Source organism: Passer domesticus, chromosome 7 (assembly GCF_036417665.1).
Source record: "Passer domesticus isolate bPasDom1 chromosome 7, bPasDom1.hap1, whole genome shotgun sequence".
Taxonomy (NCBI): Eukaryota; Metazoa; Chordata; class Aves; order Passeriformes; family Passeridae; genus Passer; species Passer domesticus.
In genome coordinates this window covers 59,137,636-59,163,589 of record NC_087480.1, presented here as the reverse complement: position 1 = coordinate 59,163,589, position 25,954 = coordinate 59,137,636, and the positions used below count along the sequence as shown (strand labels likewise).

The 25,954-nt window shown below is 43.3% G+C and overlaps 1 long non-coding RNA gene across 2 annotated transcripts in view; it reads right to left on the bottom strand.

The window, feature by feature from the left end:
* LOC135305414 (uncharacterized) overlaps positions 1–25,954 on the bottom strand; it is a 161,418-nt gene that overhangs the window by 55,952 nt on the left and 79,512 nt on the right. For both annotated transcript variants that reach the window (XR_010366600.1, XR_010366601.1), the window contains exon 4: positions 19,806–19,870. This is a non-coding gene — a long non-coding RNA (uncharacterized LOC135305414). The remainder of the gene's footprint in view (positions 1–19,805; positions 19,871–25,954) is intronic.

Below are 25,954 nucleotides of genomic sequence, written 5' to 3'. Positions count from 1 at the left end.
AGCCCAGAGGAAATGTGAGCCCAGTAGATATTGCTGGTTTGAGCACCAGCTGATGATAGCAACAGCTGAGGTCACCTACTGACCAAAAAAATCTGTGCCTGAAGTAACCTGAGGTATTTTAAAATAGAAAGAGAAAAGAATCAAAGTTACCATGTGAAAATGAAATCAAGATCAGAGGGGATGTCAAATTAGAAATACAGCAAATAAATTATTATATAAATTTTTATATTAATATTGCCTTTTTTTTTTCTTCCTAAGAGGAGTGCTGAAAATCGGCGTATTTTGGTAATTGTAATTCCTCACTCTCAAACCAGGAAGATGGGCTTCCATCTGATACAGAAGTGTCCTGGCATCATTTGGGATCCAGGGACAGAAACGCAAAATTGAGGTTGCTATTTGTAAAACAAACAAAGAAAGGAGGCAAACCACAACTGTGAAAACTTCATCCCCTACAGGTTTGGTCAAGTATCCACATGTTCCACTTTCAAGCTGATCTATGCACACACTCCCTGCACACAACAGGACCCCTGAACAATGCAAATATTATTAAAAATATCAGATTAGATGTGAATGCAGTATCTTGGAGAAGCAATTATATAGTGCCTGTGTTAAATTTGTCTTAATAGTAGTAATTTAAACACTTGGGGGTAAGAATTAAGATTTTGGCTAGGTTGGGTTATATGGTGGTCATTTGGTTTCTGGGTTTTTTTGGTTTGGTTTCTTGTTGGGCTTTTTGTTTGGGTTTTTTTTTTTTTAAACACATCTTCTATAAGAAAACACAGCAAACATCACAGTTCCATTTTCAGAAAACCACAGCCTACTTACAACTAAGTCAGTACAGAGGGAAACTGAAAGTAGAAAAGAGAGTAACAAGTTGCAAAGGCAGTTCTAGTAACAAGTCATTTTAAAAAGCAGATGACCAAAATAGAAAAATCCCAAATTAATAGTTACAGTAAACTGTGCTTTTAAAGTTGTCTGATAAGTTAGTTACTGAAGATTCTGTCAGAGGGATTTTCTTCAGAGTGAAGTCCTAGAGTTTATGGAGGCTGATTTGTCCTCTGGCCTATTTCTAACCAGCAAACATTGATCCTGCTCACTCAAGGAATTCCACCAAGCTCAGAGGAGTGACACCAACAACAAGTGAGGACAATACACGATCCGTTTCTGAATTAAGATGAATCAATAACAGAAATCTGGGCAGTCCCAGCTCATTCAGTCAAGGCTCCCAGGAATGCATTATGAAGCTTTCTTATTTTCTTCTTACAGAGCCCTTGGCTTTGGGGTTCAAGTGTGCAAAAGCACCAGGAGATGTGTGCATCACCTCATACTCCAGAGACCCAAGAACTTGGAAGTATATTCTAAAGAAATGTATTTCTAAATGCTGAAGCTATTTTTTCCCTCCAACTTTTTCCCAGAAAAAACTGTGTTGCTTTCTTGGGAGTTCCTGACCCACTGAGGAATGCACCAGTGGAGGTGGCTGTGTGGGGCTGTACTCAGTCAGCACACTCCCTCTGGGTGATGAAAATCTGCATTTAACCATACAGCTGTAAACTCTGACAGTAAATTCCAATGCCATTTAATGTCCTTGCCTCAGGACAGAGGCTCACATTCCCTAAGGAGGATGGGCCCTGGGAATTGGAATGGGCTCTGCAATGCTGGGCGGTAACTCAGGAGCAGGAACACAACACCCTGCTCCTGGTAAGGGCCATGTGTCCATCCTCATCCCCTCCCACCTTCCATGGAAGGAAAACCAGCTGCTTCTGGGCCCCATCTATACATCTGAAATCCTATGGACATGGCTAAAGAGTGGAATGTACCTCTGAGGGCATCTGCAAATGATTCCAAGATGCAAGACACTGAATAGGGAAAGGAAGTATGGCACCAAGACATAGATGGAGGGACATTTTCCTAATTAAAGACAGTATAGTTCTACAGAAAAGATCAGATGAGAGGACTCCTGACAAGGTGAGGTGTAGAACATCATTTTATAAAGAGCTTTAGGGATGTAGATACCCAATTCATTCCTAGTGGCTCATTCCCTTCTCCTTTGAACATTTGTGTGGAATCATTTTAGGTTCCCTACTTCTCTTCTCAGGATAAAACAATATAGACCATTTTTTCAATGTATAGAATTGAATTTTCAAGATTCATTTCTGGAGTAAGAGCAACCACTTCACATTTCAAAAGTAATTTATCATAAAGACACCTTTCCCTCACCTTAGTTGTCCTGAAATCAAAAGGCACCTTCTATCAATACACATAGTCCTCACCATCTTCTGACTCTTGAATTGTTGTTTCACTGACCTTTCTTTACACCAGCTTCATTTTTACTGTGTAAAGTTTCTCTGTTCTATTATGCAAAACACTTTTCATCCATTTAGACAAAAGCTCTGAACTTCAAGAGATGCTATATTCCCATAGCAGAAGTTTGGTAGTCAGCAAACTGACATGGCTCATTTTATATGTCCAGTTACTTGATCCCAACTCCTTTCTCATCCACATGATAGGAAGGATTATTCTTCTATTCAAGCCTCAGTCTTTTAATGGATTTAGGGCACAGCTCTTAAAAATGTATAAGAGAGACAGGCATCGCCTGATTTTGTTATGGATATTTTATGAGCAAGTCTGGGTGCATGCTGTGTGCTTGAAACAAAAGACTGCACAGTGTGCTACCAGGGCAGGAGCTGTGTCATTATGTCTTGCATTCAAGGCTTCTGGGAATCTTGGGCAAGAAAAACACCAAAACAAAGGCAAGGGAGAGACACCAGGATCGAGTAAATGGGTCAAGACAGCACCGATACAATTTGTTGCTATAAGACCTGTAATTCAGTCATTTGTCAGCGATTTAGGAAGCAGCAGCCTGGCCCCTCCTTTTTTTTATTGGCTGTTATTTGGGGCTTGCATTTGTTAGTTAATTGACCTAAACTATTACCTTGAAAAGACAATACAGGTTCCTACGTGCTTCTTACTTCTGTACCTGCAGCAGCCACTGTGAGATGTTTTGGTACCAAGAACCCCTTCAGCCATTATTTATCACTGCAGTGATTAATTGACATCTGGAGCATAAACTTCCATTGCTGCTGGCCTGATTAAAGGTGCTGGCTGACCCTTTTCAGAGCATTCAACCACCAAAGAAGACACCAATGATGTTCAGGCACTTGAATCTTTCAGATGTGTTTTCAAAGAATGCTCTTGCAATGATCTACTCCTTGAGAAAGATGGACACGGGATTGTAACAGGGATACAGCTCACAATCCACTGCCCACCAACCTTTCCAAATCTACTTCTCTTACCACCACTGCAAATACAAAAATGCTATTTGTATTTTCTTTATTCTCTTTGTATCGTTTTCACTATTAGGTAACTATAGACAGGCACACTCATGTGGTTCTTTACAACTGCAGAGCTGGAGGAAAATGCCCAGCTCAGTACCAGTAACAAATACCCAAAATCTAACTGCAAGCACATGCATATAAGGGCACCTTCAGCTAAAAATGTGGGTGTTTTTCTTGCAATCTTACTCAGAAATGAACTTTTAAAGGATCAGCTTTGCCAGAAATATTAGCTTCAATCTTCAGTTTCACTGCAGCTTCATCACCAGGGAGGGCACGAAGGAATTTTTATGCGTTGCTTTTACACGTCACTGTTTTTCCTGTTGGGAAATTTGTCTCCTAACAATATATTCCATGCATCCACAGCAACACCATAATAATACTTAGAACATACACTGTATTTTGTAAATATTACCTTATTATACTAAATGCAACAACTTCATTTTACTATTTATGGGAATGCTCTTTCTCAAGATGCTTCGTAGTAGAGAAATGTAAATACCATTGAAGTGGTAGTTTCTATAGAGACTTATTTTTCCACTGAATTGTAGAATAAACAGCCCAATTTTCTACAAATCTGGAGCATCTTTCTAAAGTGGCAGATAATGATACTTTACCACTCTGTAGCCATTTATGTCTTTGAAGCTTGCTGTAAATATGAACCACTTATGCCTTTGGGAGTATCCTAGGTAGTATCATTAGCCTCACTAAGAAAGGGAGGTAGAAGAGCAGGTAAAAGACTTTACACAGAGTGGGGTGGCACTGCTCAGCATCTTGATGTGCATCACACTTTTATTGCTGGCTCTGTGACAATCCATCTTATCCCAGCCTCAGAAAGCAGCAGCTTCACCCCCAGCAAGAGCAGGTCTGTCTCAGCAGTAGCTCTGGAGTGAGGGTTAAACACAACCCCAAAACAGGCAGTAGGATTTTTTGGAAGCTCAGTCAGTTTTGCCCAGTGGATGTGTGAGGAGTTAGCAAGTTCATCTCAGGTTTGGCAGTGCTGTTCCATGCAGTGGAACCAGACAAACCCCCAGTGCTGGGGCTGGTTTGTCTACAAATGTTCCAATTTGCAAGACAACAAATACAGGGAATCCATTTTTCCTGGTATCAACACAGCCTGAAGAAACTTCCATGAGAGTAACCATGAGGAATTTCTGTCCTCCCTCAGCCCCTTAGGGAATGCTGTGCCCATCATGAAAGTAGAAGAAAGAAGCTGCAACTCTCCTGGGCTGAACAACCACTCCTGATTTTTTTGTTGCCCTTTTTTCCAGGGAACAAACCCAGCAACGCTTAAAACACAGTGAGAGTGCAAAGCCCCGCTTGCCCGCGTGTGTCTCCTGACCCCTTCCCTCTGCACTGGGGCTGTTCCTGCTCCCTAGGCTGCTGTGGAAAGGTGCCTGGGCACCACCATCACCCCCCGAGGTGTTTAGGTGCCAGATCTGGCCGTGGCTGATTGTGCTGCACATCCCCGTCCCCGCAGATGCCGCGCGTTCGTGCTGAGCTCGGCGTGGGAGTCGTCCCTCCTCCACACACCAGATGGTTCTGCGTTTGTTTTTAGTGCTCACCTATCTTCTCCTCGACTCCTGAGAGTCATGTGAATCTGGGAAGGGAAAAAAGAAAAGACTTCCCCAGCAGCTAACAGAAAAATATAATTATCAAGAAGTTTCCTTCTCACGTGTTATCTCAAAACACAGAGAATGTACTCAAGAAGCATTCAGAACTTTCTGAGAAAGGAGGGAAACCAGGAGAGGGGCAGATGTGGAAAGTTGCTCATTATCCAGTGTGGATGGACAGCTCAGGCAGTGCTCCCTCTGCTCCAGGGACAAACAAGACACCCTTCAGACCAGTCTAGATTGGATTAGACTGTCCAGCAATCAGTGCTGGACTACATTGTCCACCTTGGCTGCCTTCCAGCTCCACTGCATAATGAAGGGCAGGTATTTTCCATTTCAACCTTGTCCTTCCTAAACCAGTAGCATTCAAAAAATGGTGAGTCTGCCTAATTTAGCAACGACAATCCATCTGATTTCACTTTTTCACTTTTAGGAATGAATATGTTTTGATTTTATCTAAACCAAATAGGTCATACCTCTGCACTACCTGTGCAGTAAATGAACCTGTAAATACATAAATAAATAGAAACTAGTGCAAATGAGGCATTTTATGTGTGACGTTACTTCTCTGGACTTTTTCAGTCCAGTACAGTCCTACTAACTGTTGTGATTTTTTCTGCAAGTTGAATGAGATCCAGTTCCTGGGGGTATATAATTATGTCTAAACATTTTTTCTCCAACTTGATTGCATGAAGAAGCCTTAAAGTGCAACCAACCCATCTGCATTCTCAAGACTTAAAAACAGGAAGGCAAACGGGGAAATCTCCAAATGAATTTGTAAAAAAGCATCTGAGGAATACCTTGTAAAAGCCTGTCTCAGGTCTTTGGATTCCTGACACAGACAAGTGTGGCAATGCTGATATGCTAAGATAGAAGTTAGGTCATTTTATCCTTGGAGCCTTGGATCCTGTCAGGATTGGTGTTCTTTCCCTAGAAACCCTCACTTAGCATGATAAGCAGGCTAAAACATGATGAGGTCAAAATTGCACCTTTTATAATCACACTGTAGTGAGGGAAAGCAACAGGAGGCAGCAACTCAGCTCACAGCAAAGGACACAATGACAAAGTATAAAACCTAAAAATAGGACGCTCTACAATGAAAACACCCTCAGCCAACCATGCAAAGAGAGCCACTCTTCCCTGAGCCTTCCTTTCCTTCTGCAGATCTCTCCCACCTCATGCTTGGGCTTCTCAGCTTTCCAGACAGAGCAGTCACAGGGCACACAGAGGGGTGACGTGTGCCAGGCACCAGAACTGGCTCCTGCAGGGAACTGAAAGGGTGTTCAGCACTCCCAGAGGGGATGGTGCTGCTAAAACCACTGCTGGGGCTGCAGGGATTTGGCCAGAAGTGCAGCATCTCTTCCAACCAGGGAGAACAGTTTTGGAAAGACAAGGGTCACCTCAAATCATCAGGCTGGGTATCCTCTTGGAAAAAAACCCAAGTTTTAGGGTTTTTTCCATCACTATATTATCCCACATTTTCTTCCTATGGTTAGGGCTTGATGAACATCCATTTTCCTTTCCCCTCTGCCAATGTCTGGTGCTCTCACATCCTGTCCCACTTCATCCATATCCTCCCATACTGCAGAACCCACTTCTCCCCAAAAGTGGTTTCGTTTCCTCCCCCACTTCTCCCACCACCAGGAGCCCTCTTTCCTCCTATTCCCAGCGGAGAGTGCTTTGCTCCCCAGCTGATTTGAATTCCTCCCTCCCTCTGTGGGCGAAGAATCATTCAGAGCAGTGGCATTTCAAACTCTGCAGAGAAGGTAGGTAGACTCAATCCCGAGTGGGAGTGCATATCAAGTGCAGTGCTAGTGGGTGCATCCAACCCCAAGACCAGAAGTTTCCAAACTTTCCTGCTGTATAAACAGTGCCTAAGGGCTGGATGCTTCTTCCTGGACATTTGTGCTGATGGCAACTAGCACAGCCAAAACCAGTGCCAGGCTATATATATAAATATATCATATTTAATAAGTAATCTTTGTATTGTATATCATTATTATACCATATAATTACACGCTACCATTACCACAGATCACAGAAGATTCAGAAAGAAGTTAGAAATACTATCTAGAAGAAAAGTCTGTAAAAAATGAGGAAAATGTTTCCATTCCATTTTAACTTCTTACCATGAAATGTTTCTCTTTCATCAACAGTGCCCTTTCTATGAAGAACCACTGAATGTAACATTTTTAAACTCACAGCTTATCAACTTTCAGCCTTTTCTGCTGAAAATGGAGTTTAATTCTTGCTTTATCCCTGCAGAGGTGGCCTGGGCTCCTGCATCACCAACAGAGCCTCTTCTAGTTCCAGGGTGATTGGAACCAGCAGCCACAGTCTCACCACAGCCCATGTCTCAGTGACATTTTCATTCTGAGTCACCATTTGATTCAAGGCAAGAAATAAAATTGCCACTGATGGAAGTTCTGCATAATTCTTTATCACCTGAGCACATGAAACAGAAGAGCTACAGAATGAATTAGTCCAGAACTTGGTGTGCTTAACAAATGTTGTTTAATGACTCTGCTCAGAACACCTACATGTTTTGTTCCTGATACTTGTACAGCTCTTACATGTGACAAAGACACTAATTTTTTAACAGAGGAGGGAGGAGAGAGAAGAATTTATGGACTCTTTTTTTACTGAGTATAATAATAGTAATATGGGGCTCCATACCATCTATGTCTCAGTGACTTCTTTTAAACATGTTCAGCCTATAATTGAAGGATAATTTTTCTTATTGCCAACTCCATCAGCTCACACTGACATCAGAAAACCCAACAGTGTTCTGGCTTACGTTTCATCACCAGTAAAGAATTTTGAAAACTGAATTTTCCTCTGTGTGCATGAGGATAATCCTTAAAATTATGGCTTTGGTTGTACCCAGCAAATGGCTGCAGCACATACGTGCCCCACCAGTCCCTGTATGCACTGATGTGTCCTGGACATAAATCACAGAATCCCAGAACTGTTTGGAAGGGAAGAGAACTCAAAGTTCATCCAGTTCCATCCCTTGCCATGGGCAGGGACACCTTCCACTATCCCAGGCTGCTCCAAGCTCTGTCCAGCCTGGCCCTGGACACTTTCAGGGATGGGGCAGCCACAGCTTCTCTGGGCTGCAAATGAACCTTTGCAAACAGAGGGTGACTTTTCAGGAAAGTTACCTCTTAGATTGAAAAATCTACTTAAAACCAATAAAATTCTGTTTTCCTTTGGTCATGCTTTTTGTGTGTCTGATCCTGCCACACTTCAGATTCCCGTGGTGTAATTAAAGAGACCACAAGTGACAGAAAACACAAAATATGTGCAAGTGTTACACATAAAGTATCGAGGACAAAGGTTCTTTTAAAAGCTCATTTCTGAGTGAACTGACGTTGCAGTTTTTCTCACTTGGATTTCAGACAGAGGCTAGCAAAATTTACAGTAACAAACCCTTTAATTCTCACTCCATTCAGAGAATGACTCAGCACTGCAAGGAAAAGCAGCCTAAATGTTGTGAAGTTTTGACAAACCAGCCGAGGAATGAGCAAGCAGGAGTCCAACGTGGAAGCAGTCACAGAGGTTGCACCTGAGGAAAACTTTGCTGATTACACTTTGGAGGTGGTTTGTCTCAGGGCAGCCTCACTGCAAAGTGAAATCCCATGTGTGCATTGAATCCAGTGCCAAAGAATTCCCTCCTGGGTATAAAACCGGTCAAAGAATTACAGGAAGCCCTTCCTTGCAGAGGAAGCCAATTCCAAGTCCCCAAATGCATACCAAAAAAATAACTTTCCTTCCACATTTCTCAATCTCAGGCACCTCTTTCTGCCTCCAGGGCGTCTCCACCACTATTTTCAGAGCTCTCATCTTTCCCCCATAGCCACAAGACAGCTGGTCCCGAGGAACTCACCAGCCCAGCCTCCACTTGTCTCCAGCCTGGGATGACTTGGACTGCTCCCAGATCCATTTCTTGAGAGCAGCCCTTCGATAACCTGCTCACTGAGATAACCCCAGGGTCCCTTCCTGCATCTCCTGACTGACCTGTCCATTTGTCCAGCTTCTGGAGGAGACACTGTGAGACCAGGAGTGGAGGGGTCAGATGAGGGGCATCAGAGATAAGGAAGATGGCAGGATCTGGGGGAGGACAGGGGGAAAGGGAAGAGGTTACACAGGACCAGAGGCTGGAGCTGATCACTGTGGAAGGTGCTCTGGGGTGAACTTGCAGTGTGGGCTGCAAACCTCCGGCAGCACAGCTGGGAAATCTCAGTGTGAATCCCTTCAGTTTCTACACTTCACACACAGAAAAGAGCATAAATATTTTTTCTTCCTCTGGCTAATTCTTGTGCAAATAGAGAGAAGTTACAAGTTATAAGAAGCTGCTGCTCCCCCGTCCAGTTTCACATCAAGTCTTTGCTTCACAGACACCAAAACATGAACACATCATGTCTGGGAAGAAACGCTTCGTTCCAGATCCAGGCTGGATCACAGACAAAAGCTGGCATAGCCTCAACTCTCCAGCAGAAGCCATCAGGGGACACTAAGACTGATCTCTTCCTGTGCCTGTTGCAACACATCTGCTTGGGCTGGGATTCCGGGCCACCCCTTTCTGACAAACGTCAGCAGGCAGCGTGTGCTCCTGAAGGCTTTTACATCTGCGTCCGGCTCACGCTCACTCCAGAGGTTCCTGTTTCATATCCTGTTCTGGTGGCTCTGTGTGCATCATGTACATTCATTTCAAGTACACACAGGGAGCACAAACAATTGTGTAAGGATTATAAAGTCTGAGAATTTGTTAGGGCCAGTTTGGTGTTAAAACCACACTCTCACTCCACAAATATGCACATGGACACCACAGATTGTATTTCAGAGGAAAGTTAAGACATAAAAATAAGAAATTTCGTTCCCAGCAACCTTCTAAGATGCACCTTCAGAAAATTCCTAATTTTCAGAATCCTTACCATGGTGCTAAACTGGCTGCTAGAACCAGCAGCTCTTCCCCATCCCAGTGAAATGCATTGCTGTAAGTCCTTCAGAGGCAGTGATCTCTGTGAGCTGGGAACTGTGAACAGTAACAGAGACAAGTGCTGGCTTCAATGAGCTTGGAGGAAAAAAGATGAACTCTCAAGCAGTTGAAGTGTGTTGCAGAACTTTAAAAACCTTGTGTTTCTTGCCTTTGGGAAAGAAACATTTTGATTTCTAACAAATAGATCTCTTTGCATCTGGGGCCTGCATGGACACTGTTCTGACAGGGAACACAGCCCTTTTAGCCATCAAAGCTCCTGTGCTGCCTATTCCTGCAGTTCCAGACAGCAGAGATGGGATTCCAGGCTGCTGTGGGGCGTCCTCAGCTCACACCCACAGACTCTCAACACGCAATTCTCTGCCGACGTGATTTTTCCTACATCTACCCCTGTGCTGGGCTCTAATCCAGGGAAGTTAAAATCCCTCCCCCATGACACCCACTCAGCACTACAGTATCTGTTTCCCAATCCTTCTGATAAGTGTTCTGTTATTCTGTTCTAATCTTGTCCCAAACACACCAGCATGCCCTGAAATGAAACAGCAAAGGAGAACTCACATAAAGGCTTTACCTGCAAGCAATTTTCCAATAAAAAGCAGACAAATACATCCCAGTCCAAATCCAACAGAGCATCACAGCTCCTGTCTGCTCCTCAATAGCAGTGACCATGCCAGGATATTCATTGAGTGCTACACTCAGCAATCTGACAGGAAATAATTCCTGCAATAAAACACCAAGGGCAGGTTGTTTGGTTCTGCTTTTCATTCCGCAGGTTACAAATGTTTTGACAAATTTATCTGACTTGCAATCAGTAAATAGACAAGTCCTAAGACACTTGATGAAGGAACTGTATTTCTCTTACAGAAATACTTTCCCATGTCATCTCCAAAGGGAATGTAAGCCTTCAGTGGGTGATACATCAGTCCTACTCAGTTAGACCCAGATTATCTACATCCCCTGAGCAAGAACTGCAGCACAGTTGCTGCTGCTTTTCAGTAAAATCTGAGCTAGTCCAGACTCTCTGAGTTACCTGGTTGATGCTGTCACTCTCTGTGCTACAGATGTGCTCCTGTGAGCAGTGCTTACACCTCCTGTCAGCTCTAAAGGTGTAAGAGTAAAATATATCCATGGAAAAGATCATTACAGACTCCTATTTCAAGTTAATCTTCATAGACACAGCATTTTGGGCTTTAGGATTCACATGCGTTTCCTCTCCAAGACAACAGGAAGATCTTTCTTCAAACTCCTAATATCAGATGTGCCCTAAAATAATCTCCTGAATTGTTTCATTATCAAAACAAGGATTTTTCAGATTGAGGAAGAGAAAAAGAGAGTTGTGTACCACATGTGAAAAAGGATTCCCCCTGCATCATTGGTTCTCCTTAGAAACTTAGAGGAGCTTTGTGTACAAAACACTGAGCTCTGGGAGCATGAAACCCCTCTCAGTTCACTAGAGGCACAGCAGACCCAAACACATCATGGAGCTGGTTATTTGTGTATTTATAGCACCTCACAACTCAGAACAGGTTGAAGGCTGAACATGCAAAGAAATCCATCTGAGGAATCAGACAGCACAGTTTTCTCCATCCATCACCAAAACTGCTCTGCAATTTTTGATCTTCATTTATATCTGCTTTTCTGTCTCCTAAAAGTGCTCGTATATATTTAACTATTTCTTTATATGTACTATAAAGAACTGTGAAAAGTTTACACTACCCTGAACATGACCTGAAGGCTTCAGATTTATTCAGACAGAAATCACATACTTTATTAAGATAAATTATGGAACTACAGAATCAGATATAATTATATAATATGTCCTCTCCAAGGAGGGAAAAAAAGAGAGTGATTATCACTGTGAAATATCAGCCATGGATTAGAGAGAGTAAGAAAGAAAAGGATTAAAATGTGGAATGTGGCTCATGGTCAGATACTCATCTTTAGTGGAGCAAATTTCACCTAATAAGTCATTTTTCCTCCATCCACCAACCACTAATCTCTTGTAAGTGTGTTCCAGGCTACAGAGCAGAGTGGAAATCCATGGAAAATGCAGGCAGGGTGCAGATCCTGGATACCTGTATTTGTGATGCTGTTGACACAGCAGTGGCTCGGGGTGCTCCTGCTCCAGCCACGTTTCCTGTTTCTATAAACATGCTCTGTTTGAAAAGGGGCTACTCTGGGCACACATGTGCACTTTATGGCCACTCCTGTGCCAACATAAATCAGCCCCAAATGCCATCTCAGTGACATCATGTAAGACTTGAGCTTCAGGGAGTCCACATCCAGAAGTGAGTGGGTTCCAAAGTAATTAATTTGAGGAGTCCACTTACATTTCAATCTCTCAACCAGACAGGCTGTCCCGTGGCTCCTTTGGCTTTTTTGCCTCAGACTCCCCAAATTTCACCCTTCCATTTCCTTCACTTCCTCACCTTTCAGGGTCAGAGTTTAACACCGCAAAGGGAAATGAAACAGAGAAAAACAAAACAAAACAAGCTGTGAAGCAGATTAAAGCCACATTTGACATCCAGAGGTACATGGTTCCTTTTTCAGCTGCAGGTATGAAGCAGTAATAATTTTGTGTTCATAACTCACAGTGTAAGCTTGTGTTTTTTAAAAAAGGGTTTTCCAAGTGCATCTTTACTCAAAAAAAAAATTAATGGCTTTTAAAATCTATTATGTTTAATGGTTAAGTCAGCTGAATTCTTAATTTCTCTTTTTTTACTGCTTAGAAATGGCCTGGGAAGGAGAGAGAAACCCTCTTACACTTCCCTCCACTCTTGGTGCTCTAAATGCACCATCTCTGAGGGGAAGGTGCTTGCAGAGCAAGCCACAGAAGTGCTTCTGCTTCTTAGGGAGGATGGGTCTGCCAAGGGCCTTCTCCTGAGCAGCACCAGGAGAACTGCCATCAGCCCATGGCTCCTGCAGAGCTCCTGCTCTGACTGCACTGCTCAGCAACATCCATCTGCTCAGAGAAAGTCACTCACTGAGGACAGAGCTCAGTTCCTTTCCCAGGAAAATCAGAAAATTAACTCCTACTGCCTTCTGTGGAGGCTGGATCAAACGTAAGTGAGAAGACGTGCAATCAGTCATGGGATGAAATGGCCCACAGGATTCAAGAGGAGAGATGCTTTACAGGAGGTAATTAGCTTTTGATTACCCAATTTATACACAGTGCCCTGAGTCAGTGGGCATGAGGCCATTTCATGGGATCAGCCCTAAGCCCAGGATTCCGTGTTTCCCCAGCAGAGAAAGCTGGAATTGTTTCAAACAGCCAACACAAAGGCTCTCAGCTTGGTGCCACGTTTCCTCTGTAAGGCACTCACAGCTCATGAGGAGGTCACAGGGATCACAGCCCCTTTCTGCAGATCCCAATCCATTCTGAAACTGCAGCGTTCCCACACTTGTTTGTGCAACACCAGGGCAGAACCTGTTTCTATCAGACAACCTGATTCAACCTTCATGCTTTTTGAAGAAGAGGGTGGTGATGATGTGCACATTTCTGAGAGAGATCTCCTCGGGTTCATTTTAAACATTCTACCTCACTTTCAGAAGAGATTTCAGCTTTGTTTCTGGCTTAGTCTGATGAGTGTGTAGCCCATGCCAGGGCAGACTCAATGCTTAGAGCACAGATTTCCAGGACCTTCTCTAGAGATCATCATTCCAGCATGATCAATATAGAATGGAACAATGAGAAGCCAATAAGAGAGGTCAGACTTCATGGACCTGGTGAAAAAGGCCCAGAAAAAGAGCATAAAACCCTGTACCAGAGCATGAGATGGCATGGCAGGGACTAACCCTTCCTGGTGAATAAATATTTAAACTTTTACTAAACTACTAACCAGGCAGAACTGAAAGACCCTCACTTCCAAATGGATTACTGCATTTCTTTCTTATCTGGGGCACAGAAAATCAAATTTCAAAAGCCATTGCCAAAGTTTTGAAAGTCTAATATAATTTGATGAACTCACCAGTGGCTTTCTCAACAGCAGCTTAAATAAACGTGCAACACTTAGACATGATTTTGGAGATGTGAGGGAGGAACAAGATTTTTCTTTTTTACACTTGTAGCTCTTCCTCTGTACTTGCCTTATGTCTGAAGAGATTGAAACAGAGGGGGAAAATGTGGCTCAGGGAGTTATTTTTAAAAAAATTAAAAGTCCCTGTGTACAGTCACAGAAACAAACAAAGAAAAAAACATGCAGACTTGCATTCCTTATAGGAATCTCCTTTATTTCAGAGGAGAAAGACTGCATGATTTTTATGTTAATGTAATGATAAATGAACAAGTGGAATGATTGAACAAAGCCATTAAACAAGACTAAACTTCCTGGGTACAATTTAACTTAACTCATGGTCATATTGGACCCGCTTGCTCATGTTCAGAGATTTAAAGGGTGGTTCTGGAGCTCAGAGGTGAAACAAAAGTAGCTTTTCAACACATCACCCCAAATTCAGAACTGAATTCTTCCTCTTTCCACAAGGCAAATGGATGATTCTTCCAAGCTGGAGATGGAAGAGCCCTGAAAGAGACCTCAGTGCAGGATCAGCCCCAGCTAGCACAGGAACAAGCAGGATGAGAGTGGAGGACATAAAATGAATGTGCAAGTAGGAAGGAAACACAGCACAGACTGGAGGCTTGTCTAGAGTTTTTGAGCTTTTAGGAAAAGAAATGTCTTCCATCACATCCTGTCTCTTGCTTTAGTGATCATTTTGCAACTTCCAAATTTTATTCAGCTGAAAAGGGAACAAGACTGTACTTTGCATGTGATGGTTCAATGTGCTAAACTGATTGGATGATACCCTGTGCCAGATTAGGGATCTCTCTGGTCCTTCTTGTATCTGTGGTCACAACCATGGACAAAAATGTAACAAAAAGTAAAAGGAAGTTTGCAATAAGTAGCTATGGACAAATCTGCCCACGAGAAATTTCTTTCTTCTCCCTAAAAGTCAAAGCCTCATTTGGACTCTGAAGTAATTCCTGTACTTTACACAACTCTTAATTATTTTCAATCCTTGCTGTAGTCATCATCCTCATAAACTGGATAAATGCACCTTTTGGAGGGTTCTCTTCTTCCTGGTAATGTTTTGTGGCAATTAATTTAAGATCTAGACAGCTTCCAAGATGCCTTAATCAACAGCATATCCTGTCCTCACCACAAAGCTCCTGGAATTTGTATGTGTTAAGTCCACACTCCAAGAATGCAGACAGGTGTCCACAGGAGGGGGCAAAAAATGCCAGAATTTCCCATGGTAAATGTGATAAACACATGGCCCAGCTCCCTGGGCACCAGCTCCTGACACATTTGGGAAGAGAAGGTTTGAATCCAATCCTTACCCTGCTCCACTAGACACCCACCTGGGAGATGTGCTGTGCCCATCCCACCCGCCTGGGATGTGCTGGATGCCCTGCTGTGGGTGCCCATCTTCCAGCTGCCCCTGGAAAGGGATTCTGGCTGCAGGGAAGTCCTTCAGGAAAGACTGAGGGATGAAGGAAGTGGAAGCAGAACGACTGCAGGGATACTCCCTGCCTCTGCTGCTCTTGGGGAGAAGGGGCAAGGAGCCTGAACTGGGGTTTTTAACTCAGGGGAAGAGGTGGAACAAGTCTTAGGAGAATGTGGGAGGACCTGGGAAATAAAACCCATTATTGCTGCAGAGAACCAGAGATCCTTTGGTTCATGCAACAAGCCAGGAATGAAATCATGGCTTGAGCAAGGACTTTGTGCCACCAACAGAATCCTGTGGGGAGCAGATGTGGAAAGGGGGGCTCAGCCTGGAGTTTTCACACTTAGGAGCACAGGCAGGGAGCCCAGCTAAAGAGCTGAGGGGGGAATGATTTATGAGGACACAGCTAAATGGCTAAACAACGAGTAAGGGCAGTCATAACAGTCTACAAATACCCACAGGAGTAAATGCCAAGGAGTGTGAGGAATTTTTGGAACAGCAAGATAAATTTGCCAAGACTAAGGTGCAGTGGCTTGTGACACACTTGGCCAAGCAGCTGAAATTTTTGTTGGTTGTAACTGGCTTGGGCAAAGGACAAGCAAAGGAAAGGCAAGGGACAAACCTGGGATGTACAACAGGTGAAAGGGATTATTCAACTCTGTTCCATGTTCAGGTGAGCTCCAGGTCCATCACCAGAGAAGTTACTGGCAATGTTCACCAAGGTACAGGAGTCAGAGCAGGATTTTGGAGCCCTCTTGTAGCTGCTTTTCCCCTTTTTCATGGTAGCAGCAATTACAAGTGTGATTTAATGGAGACAGTTTCAGGTTGATTGTACAAATGAAGAAGTCACACAGCTGCTGTTGCATAACAACCGAGCTAGAAAGACTGTCCATCCCAGCAGTGTCACTACAATTAATGTCCAATTTGCCATGGAAAAAGGATGAGTGTTAAAATTGTACCTTTTCTCATGCCCACTTCACCCCCCGAAATAGCTCTTAACTAGACTTGAAGTTAGCTCTGTGCTGAGCACCTGCATGAGGGGTGAGATCCAGCACAAGGTCATGCTTCAGGGAGGGAAAGATTTCAGCAGGAGGCCTGGGGGATGTGCCTGATGCTCCACACGAGGGAAAAGAGCTGCTAGGGCTACACTGAGCAGGAATGCAAGGGAAAGGGAAAGAATGCAAAGCAAAAATCGACCAAACAAAAAGGACCTTTGAGTTTTGGTTCACAGCGTGGCATTGCAGCTGTGGCAGGGTCAGGAAAAAGAGACAGCAAGGTAGAAAGGGAGAATGGGATTGGCTCTGAATCCCTCAGATTGCAAAATTATTACCTCAGTAAAGGAAATAAATAAAGGTAAAGGGGAGAAAAGAGCTCATGCACAGTCCTGAATTGTGGTGAGGGAGAGAGGAAAGGGATAAAATACAAAGCACAGCCACAGGAAACAAATGTAGCCCTAAGATACCTTCTATCTCCCTCTTTTCTGACAGATGTCCCATTCCCAGTCCCTGGGGATTGCTTTGAGCACTCAGGAGGATAAAGCAGTTTCCTTACTTCTTCCTGCCTTGATTGAGACACTGGATCACTAACACGGAGTGTTGCTTAACTCAGGGCAGGAACCTACTTCTCACTTAGTCTTGAAAAACAATCCCAACCCTGGCATTCACTAAAGAGGAGCCACACAACTCCCATGGTGAGAAGGGGCTGCAAAAAACCCAGGGAAGCTGCAGGGGATTTATTTTGGCTGAGCATCTTTAGGTGGTCAGGGGATGGCTGTGAGGTTTCAATACAAGCACAGAATTAGACCTTGCTAAAGTATCCCGAAGAGGAAAGATGGATTTCAGAACTATCTAACAACAAACTGTACTTTACCTCCCATTTTAAGGCTTGGAAAGAGCTGACCATCCTAAGGGACATTTCACTAAATATCAAAACAACATCTCAAAGCATTTTGGAGATTTAGGTGTTGATTAATAAGAGAGTCAAGTTTACAAGCCAAAGAAGCTGAGGAATTCTTTTTGCCAAAGGTTTACAAGTGGCAGGCAAAAAATTACTGAGGAAGAAAGGCCTTGTAATTAAATGCTTAACTTGAGATTCAGGTTCTTCTTCTCACCTTAATGTCTAAAACACCACAAGGGGTTCCTTATATTTTTATAAACACTGGATTCCTTACAGGGACAGGGTACAGTGTACAGTTCCCAGTCCTTGGCAATTGTCAGGCACCTACAGTGGGAAGAGCTGCCTGACTATGCAGAAATGTCATTCCTGTGGTAAATATTTCTAAGAAAATTCAGGTAGTGGCATGGTACCCAGAATTGTGCCAGGGACTGATTTTGAGTCTGTTGTGTTGTTTCCTTGCTGAGGAAGAAAAGCGTTTTTCACCTCCCAGACCTCTCTGGGGCTTTTTCTCTTCAAGGTTTTATAGAAAACTCCTGAGCAGGAAGCTAAAACAATTACCTGAACAGAGCCAAACAGTCTGTAAACTTTGACTCTCCCAAAGAAGCATTTTTTGATGGACAACAGTTTCCAATGCAGCAGACACCTTCTGCCCTTGAGTTTCATGCTGTGTTACAACACATCACACTGAAAACTCAGGTAGAAAACAAAAAAAGAAAACAATCCTTACAGTGAATCCTTTTCTGGATGTTTATGGCAACCCATAAAGTTGCTGAAACATGCCTGCTGTATTTTTAATTGTCATTTTAAATGCCAAAACCCAGAAGTCCTGCTCATATTGTACGTGAACACAGTGTCTGCTTATGTTCAAACCCTCAGGCACTTTAAATAACTCCGCTGTACACAGAGAACGTTGTTCACGTTGTTTTTACAATTTTTGCCCGTGTAGAAGGAGCTCTAAGGTCCTGAGAACATAAATGTACGTTCATGAGAAGGGCGAGATCGCAGCTGGAACCTGCCTGAGCCCTGGGTCACGTTTCAGCGGCGGCAGGGGCCGAAAACGCCGCTCATTTCTCAGCTCCATTTACAAGAGCTGCAAGTGGAACAGCACATAGCAGACTGACTGACGTAAGGCACAGGTGAGTGCACGGTACAGGTCCAGCTCTGTGCCTGATCCACAGGGAATACCAGCCTGTTGCAGCCAGACTTTAGAGCCATTACTGCTGTAGCCCTGGAGGAACCCGGGCTGAACCCTGGTGTGTTAGCAGAGGTGGCAGCTGCCATAACAGACTTCTGTGTGGGTTACAAATTTGGGGCATAAAATGAGGGTCTTTTTATTGATTCCAGTGAATTTCATACCAAGCCTCCATTGTTCTGCCCTAAAGAATAAACCATTAGAGAATTTATAAGCTAATTTGTTGGGGTTTTTTCTTTCAAAAATTAAACAGGAGCAGATCGTAATTTCCTTTAAATGTATCTATTATTCATGAGTATTCAGTAAGTTTTATTATGGGCTTAAAAACAACAGCATATATATCTTTATACTCAATTCCAATCTCCTACATGGGCTGTGAAACTCACATTTTATGTCTAGTTGTGATTGACCATGAAAGTCAGAGGGTAATAAGTGTTGCCTGAGTAAAGACACAGACAGGTATCTGGCCAATGTTCATTTTTCACATGAGTTTTCTGTAAATAATCTTACATGCAATTTTGCCACTTCCTCTCTGCAGGAATCTCTGGGAGTAGGTTAGCAAACTGTGGCTTGCAGAGGGCTGACACACAGTATTTATGAACAGAGAGGAAGTAAATTAATTTCAGCATTTGATTCCACATTGGACAAAAGCTTTTTGCAGTGTTTAATCACAGTAACGAAGAGGTACAGTCCCTCCTCTAGCCCAGCCTTATTACCAGGAAAGGAAAATTGTGCTGAGTTAGGACTGAAAACAAGGGGTCAAAGAAAGAGACACTTCATTTCTCAGTGTCCATCCCATACTGCCAGTCTGTAACAGCTGCCACTGTTTGTAAAATGGGCACAAGAGGGATAGGTGGAGAAATGAAGGCACACACACAAGGTAACACCCTTTTTAAGTAACCACCACTTTTTGCAATGACCTGTGCAAGGGTCATTTGGGGTTTTCCTTCCCTTGGACTCTGGGTTTCCTGAGAGGAAGGAGAGTTGAAATACAGGAACCAGTGGCTGCACACCATTTCCAGGAGCATAGGAGACCTTCCTCATTGACAGAGGTTTAGGAACCACATCTGAATCTCCAAACTTCCTGGTGTTCTCCCTTTGAAAGGAGGGAAGACGGGGGAGGTGATGGGTGGAGAAGGTGAAGAGGTGGTTCTGTCCTTTGAAAGGCCCTGCAAACACAGCAAAACTGCTCCCAAACCCTCAAATCTACAGGGAAAATAGGTTGTGATACAAGTGGGAAAGACAAGGAGATGTTTCAGCTAACAAAACATGCTGGACTAGCAGCACACTTCTGCTTAAAAAGCTGTTTATAATGAACAACAATTACTTACAGTATCATTGTGAGATCATTAGAGGACTCAGACACTGAAGAGCATCTGGTTCATCTGGGTGAGACCTGGAAAACAGTGTCACAGATCAGCAAACACCAGCACTGCTGGATTTATTGTGAGGGCTGTTGGAAGGGGAGGAAATGTTCAAACTCTGACTGCTGAGCCACTCTGTGATCTAATCCTGGCCAGGGAGAAGAAAATCTGTCCCTCACTAGATCTGACAAGAGAAAATCTTCAACTCCCTGCATAAGAACAACAGTTTGGCTGGGTTGTGTTGCAGATCATTTTTCCTCTTTTCAAAGGGTTAATGGGACCCCAGAGATAATATATGGATTAAGCAGCTGTGTAGGTGCTCAGCAGATGAATCTAGGTTGATTTTTCACAAACTTAACCTATGCAGAGTGAGTCATAATTTGCACCTTGCGTCACTCAATAAATGGGTCTTTTAAAAGTCAACCCACTGTGAATGGGCTGTGAGCTTTCCAAAAGCAAGAATCCTGCTCTCCTGCCCACAGGAGGATCAAAAAAGCTTTTCTCCCCAGGTTACAGTGTGATGGCAATAATAGGGACCAAACAAACAACTCCATGTTTGTGGGTTTGCCACGTCGCTCTTTAAAGGTCAAAAGGTTTTTACTGAAACAACAGTTTTTGTTTCATGAAATATGAATTCTTAATCATAAATGTGTATTAATCTCATTGCTGCTCCTGCTGTGTCTTGCAATGCTGCTTCTTTGTTCAATTATGCCTCACATCAACTTTTTAATTAATACCTATGTTAGGAAAACCTTGAAAGTTTTGATAAATAACATCTGCTTTTGTGCATTTCAACCGTGCACTTCTGTGAGAAGGAAATGTTTCTATTTTGCAGTCATCCAGGGGAAAGAAAAGCAAGTAGAGAGGATGTCTACATGTTCACAGGGATCTCAGCACTGAGCAGACAGAATAATCATCTTTTGTTGAATACGAACCTAACGAAAAACAAATCCAACAATACCCTTTTGTTCTGAGCAAGAAAGGCAGGGCTTTAATAGTCTTTAAACGAGATAGAAAATTTCCATCCAAATGGAACCATGGAGTAGGTAGACACATTACAATGTTTTGGAGTTCAGTGATTAAATTTAATACTGTGCCAGGCAGTGATTAGTTGATGAAGGGCGTTCAAAACTAGAATAGGAACAAGGGAATTATGGCTCCAGTTTAGCTCTGGGCCTCTTGAGCACTTTGGTGTTCACCTTTCTACTTTAATAGCAGTGTCAAACAAAAAAAAAAATTGGTTTGATTTATTTCCTTAAGGAAACTCAGTGCAACTGTAAACACATAAAGCTTCAGCATTTGGGGCCAGATCCCAGAAAGGACCTGAGGTACCAGCCAAAGCACAGAAACACATCCTTTTCTTAGTACTTTTCCAGCTCCCCACCTCAATGCCTGCACTCAGGATGCTGGTACATGTGAATCCCATTAGCAGGCACTGAATTTTCCCAAATCACTGTGCAAGAGACCCCTAATTAATCTGAGTCCCAGCCTCAGAGCTGGGTGCCTATATCCCTTGTAGATCTTTGCCTTAGTGCATTAAACCCCCTGGTGAGCCCAATATGACACATTGTCCTTAACACTGCACAAAGATGACAAATCCCCCTGGGGAACAGGAGAATAAATGCCTTTTAACTTGGCTGTGATCTCTCCTAAGCCAGCCCAGCCCAGGCCATGAGCAGCTGCTGCTCTGGGAAGTCACAGCACGACCTGAGCCCAGTGGGTACAGGTAGATCAAGTCAGCTTCAGCAAAGAATTCATCAGCTTTGCAGAGGATGAGCAAGTTCAACTCCTAGGTTTTTCAAATGGAGAATTACCCCCTAAATTCTGACCAGAGACCTTTAAAGGAATTAAATTTTTTACTTCAGTTTCCATTCTGTCTCCATATGGACTGTTCCATCACATCCCAGCACCTCAGTGCCTGAAGTCCTGGGTAAGACTCACATAAGTCTCACAAAATATAAGGAAAATTAAGCTGAGATCTTTGTGCTGCAGAAGACATGCCAGTTCTTTTCTTCTTCCTTTCCTGTCATCACCTGTTCCTACAGGCCAAGCAAAGGCCATCATCATTCTAATTTAAGCAAGTCCTCTTAAATTAATACCTATTTTGGCCCAGACCTGCTCTTTGCTGCATTAGTATAAATCTTTTGTCTTTGAATGGACTTTCTCCAACTATATTCTGGTCTAAGCAAGTTTAAAATCTTATTTTGGTGACAATTTGCAGGGTTAAGCTAAAGGTCAGCATTGTGCAGGCCACAGATCTTGGTAAAATCATTGCTTCAAGGGGGAAAGAATTTACTGTTATGATTTACTATAATAGTAACATGATTTTTTTAAAAAAATGATAACTTGTAGATAATGTTTCAAGCTTCTCCTTGAAATTTTAAAATCCATCCATCAATTAACAATAATTAATCACCAAGCATAATAAGTGTTAAAAAAAAGTGTGGATATGGCACTGGAGGACATGTTAGTGATGAACAGGGTGGTGCTGCTGGGTTGACAACTGGATTTGATGATCTCAGAGGTCTATTCCAACCTTAACAACTCTATGATTCTATGTTATGTGTGCTATGTTAGTTGCAGCTTTCATTACAAGAAAGTAAAACAAAAAAGTCTAGGAAAAAATGTGTTGGAGTCTATTTAACACTTCAAATGAATGCTTGTGTAAAGCTCCTCTCAGAATCTCCATCACAGGCAACTTCCCTGACTGCCAGAAGGCCTGGGAGCTTTTCCCATCAATGTGAGAAGCAAGAGATTTGCACCTTAAGAAAAATTTCCAACTTACTCTTCTCGTATTATTTGTGCTGCAGGTGGTGGTAAGACATAAATCCTGGAAGCTCTCTCCACAATGGTCAAACGCCAAGAAATGGAGCAGTTTACTGGAACAGCAGCAGTTTCTGATGTCTTTGCAATGCCAGTTTCAACTAGAAAGGTACAATATTTTATATTCTGAGAAGCTGAGCTAGACCATTTTGGCAAAGAGTCTGTCTGCCTAGCAGGGGTGGGGTCGGTATTTACTATCTCTATAATGACTTCCTACTGCAAGTGGGTCAGGTAATTGAAATAACTCGCCAGGACTGCCCTTGGTGGAGCCTGGTGAAGTCTCGCCTGTAAGTAAATAGTCCCTGAGCTGCAGAGGGCACATCCTCTGTCATGTGATGTCTCAGCCGTTTCCTGGCACTGCCCCTCCAACAAATCCTTCACTTTATCTCCCTCCCATTGTAACATTTCACTGCTGAGGCTGCTGCTGCTGCACTTTCTGCTGTCAGTGGCCTGCTGTGAACTGGAAAAATACCTGCTGAAAAGACCAGTCAAGTACTTCAGTGATACCAGAGGCTCCTCCTTTCTCTGCCTCCCTTATGGGCAACCATCCAGTTTGTCAGTTCTGCTTGTCCAGCTCCAAACTAAATGTTTCAGCATCCAGCCTGCACAAATAATCAGGTTTTAAACAAAAACTGCAGCAGAAGATCAGTTTGTTGCCTGCAATCAGTGCAGTGCTTGGCTTTCCCCCATGCTGAACCTTGATGCCTGATATTCAAACACATGGATTGTGTTCATTCTGGCATTTGGAGGGGGGTAAAAGGCACAGTGTGTGTGTGTGGTGGGAAATCGCAAACTCAGCAAGATTGCAGAGGTGCTGCCTTTCACAGTGGTTGAAATGGTAAAGCAAAGGTTTGAAGTGACTCAAATGGTAAGAAATAACGACCAGCTCCTACATGGCTCCTTGAGGCACTGTAGATAGAGAAGGATGCCCTGTCCCCTGCCAAATTAGGGCCAGGAGCTGGACTTTGATGATCCTTGTATGTCCTTTCCAGCTCAGGATATTGTCTGATTTTATGGAATCTCCCTTTGCACAAACAGCCTCACCTGAGGGCTGCTGGAGCAGGACACAGTGGTCATTGAAAGAACCTGCAAGCATTCATTATATTCATGTTTGCCAAAAACACAGTGGCATGGCTTGGTTCACCCTAAACACTTTGGGCAATGCTGTTCATATTGCACCAATAACTAAAACCAAGCAGCAAAACAAAAAGATGTTCAAAGACTCTTATGAACTCTGGGTTAGACTGATGCCTTCTGGGGAACAGCTTCATGGATCTTAGCATTTTAGAGTACCTTTTTAAAACAAAATTTCTAAAAATTAACAACTCATTTCACAGATGAACCATGTTGTCATCAAAAGTTCTGCTTGTCTTTCCAAACAAGCACACTCCTGTAAAGAACAAATGAATGTAAATATTATTCCTAAATGTAGTTGAAAATTAATACTGCACCCATGTGTCACTTCAAAGTACTCTGTTTTGATCTTCCCAAGGTTATCCTAATGCCTCAAATTTTAACTTTTCTATTTCCAGACTCTGAGCTGCTTTAGTGTGTGGGTCTGAGCTTCACATGAGGACATGGTGAGCTCTGCACAGAGCAGGGAGACAAAACAATTCCTGCTCCAGCTGGGCACCAAGGACAAATGATCCCAATCTCAGCCCAAGAGCACAAACAACGTGGGCTGCAGAGAGAAAAACAAGAAGGATGGGACTGCAAGGGCTGCAGCTGGGATTGGACACTGAACTGCAATGTGCACATGGAGCAGAGCTGAGCCCAGGGACAGACCCTGTGAGTGCTCATGCATTTTGGGGCCATTTGGGTTCATCCTGGGTGCAGCCCTGGCTGGGCTCTTGTGCTGCCCAAGGTGGATCCATTGAAGCCTCCCAATAAATCCCTACTTTATTCTTTAGCTCTGTCTAGTCTCTGTTCCAGGTCAGCCTTCACAAGGCATCAAACCCAGCAGGGAATGAGTCAGGACACAGAGGCGGAGCCAAGGGTGCAGCAGCGTGTGCCACCAGCTGAACGAACTGGGACTGGCAGAAGGAGAGAACACTTTGCTGCAAAACTTTTCCTTCAAGCTCCTCCACCTCCCATCAAGGCCAAAGGCTCTCTCAGGGCCTGGCACACCCGACCTGACAGACCCAAGTCTGCACTGGGCAGACGTGAGGAACACGATGCACGCCCTGAGCGGGAAGGTGGCCCACAGGCCCCGGCACTTCTGAGCAGGGCTTTGAAAAGAGTTTCCAAGGGCCCTACACAAAAAGTCCTTTCAAAAGTGCTCCATAAAACACACCTGAAGAAAGCCCGTTAGCTGTGTGCTCTCTGTTTAGCTCAGGTGTTGTTTTTTCACACACAGAAACACATGTACAGACTTAGTGCACCATACAATGCCCCACTAAAGGCATCAAGTGCTGGTTATAACTCCATCCAAGATCAACAAGGTCTTTTTCCACAAGCAACCCTTTGTGTTTGGGAAGCCTTTGCCCTGAATTTTACTGTCTCCAAGTCAACCAACAGGTGCTCTGCAGTCAAACGTGAGCTATTTAAGTGCAACCTGCATAACAACTTCCCAGGCTGGCAGGCAACCTTAAATAGTAGTTAGGGATTGGAATGGGTAAGTTTTATGCAGACAAACAGAAACACTCCCAACAGGAAAAGAAGGGAGGGGGGAGCAGGAAAGGAAAATGATATCTTTCTTGGTTTCCATTTAGTTTTCTCTTTCATATGTTGGCATAACAACCCTCAAAGAAGAGAGCAAGGCTCCCAAAACCAGACGCCGTGATAATCTGACATTATACAGTGGTTGTTCTTAAAATTTTCCAGTTTTGTTTTGGAAAACAACATAATGTGCTGATTGTATATGGGATATTCTCTCCACTTGCACAGGGCACAGATAGCCTTTACTGCTAATTCTGAAAGTGTGTTATTTCAGACAAGTTGAGTTATATTTTTTCCCCCTGGAGAAAGCACTCTGGGGTAGGAAAAAGAAGAAGTGAAAAAGCCCTCTCAGCTAGATGCCAGATGTGTCATTTTGCATTTTAAAGCCACACCACAATTTATAAGCCATGCAACTGCTCATTTGTGTACCTTCCCATATCAGATTTTTGTCTGTTTCTAGGATCAGTGCATTGTAAGGCATAAAATGTGATGTTTATCAAACAAAAATCATACCCATTTTAGATGCTACAAAATTACTCAAGGGTCAAATGCATCCCTGCCTAAGTGTTAAGTTTCCAGGCAGTGAGGGAATTGTATTATTCAGGAGATTGTGATATTCCTGTAAGTTTCATCAT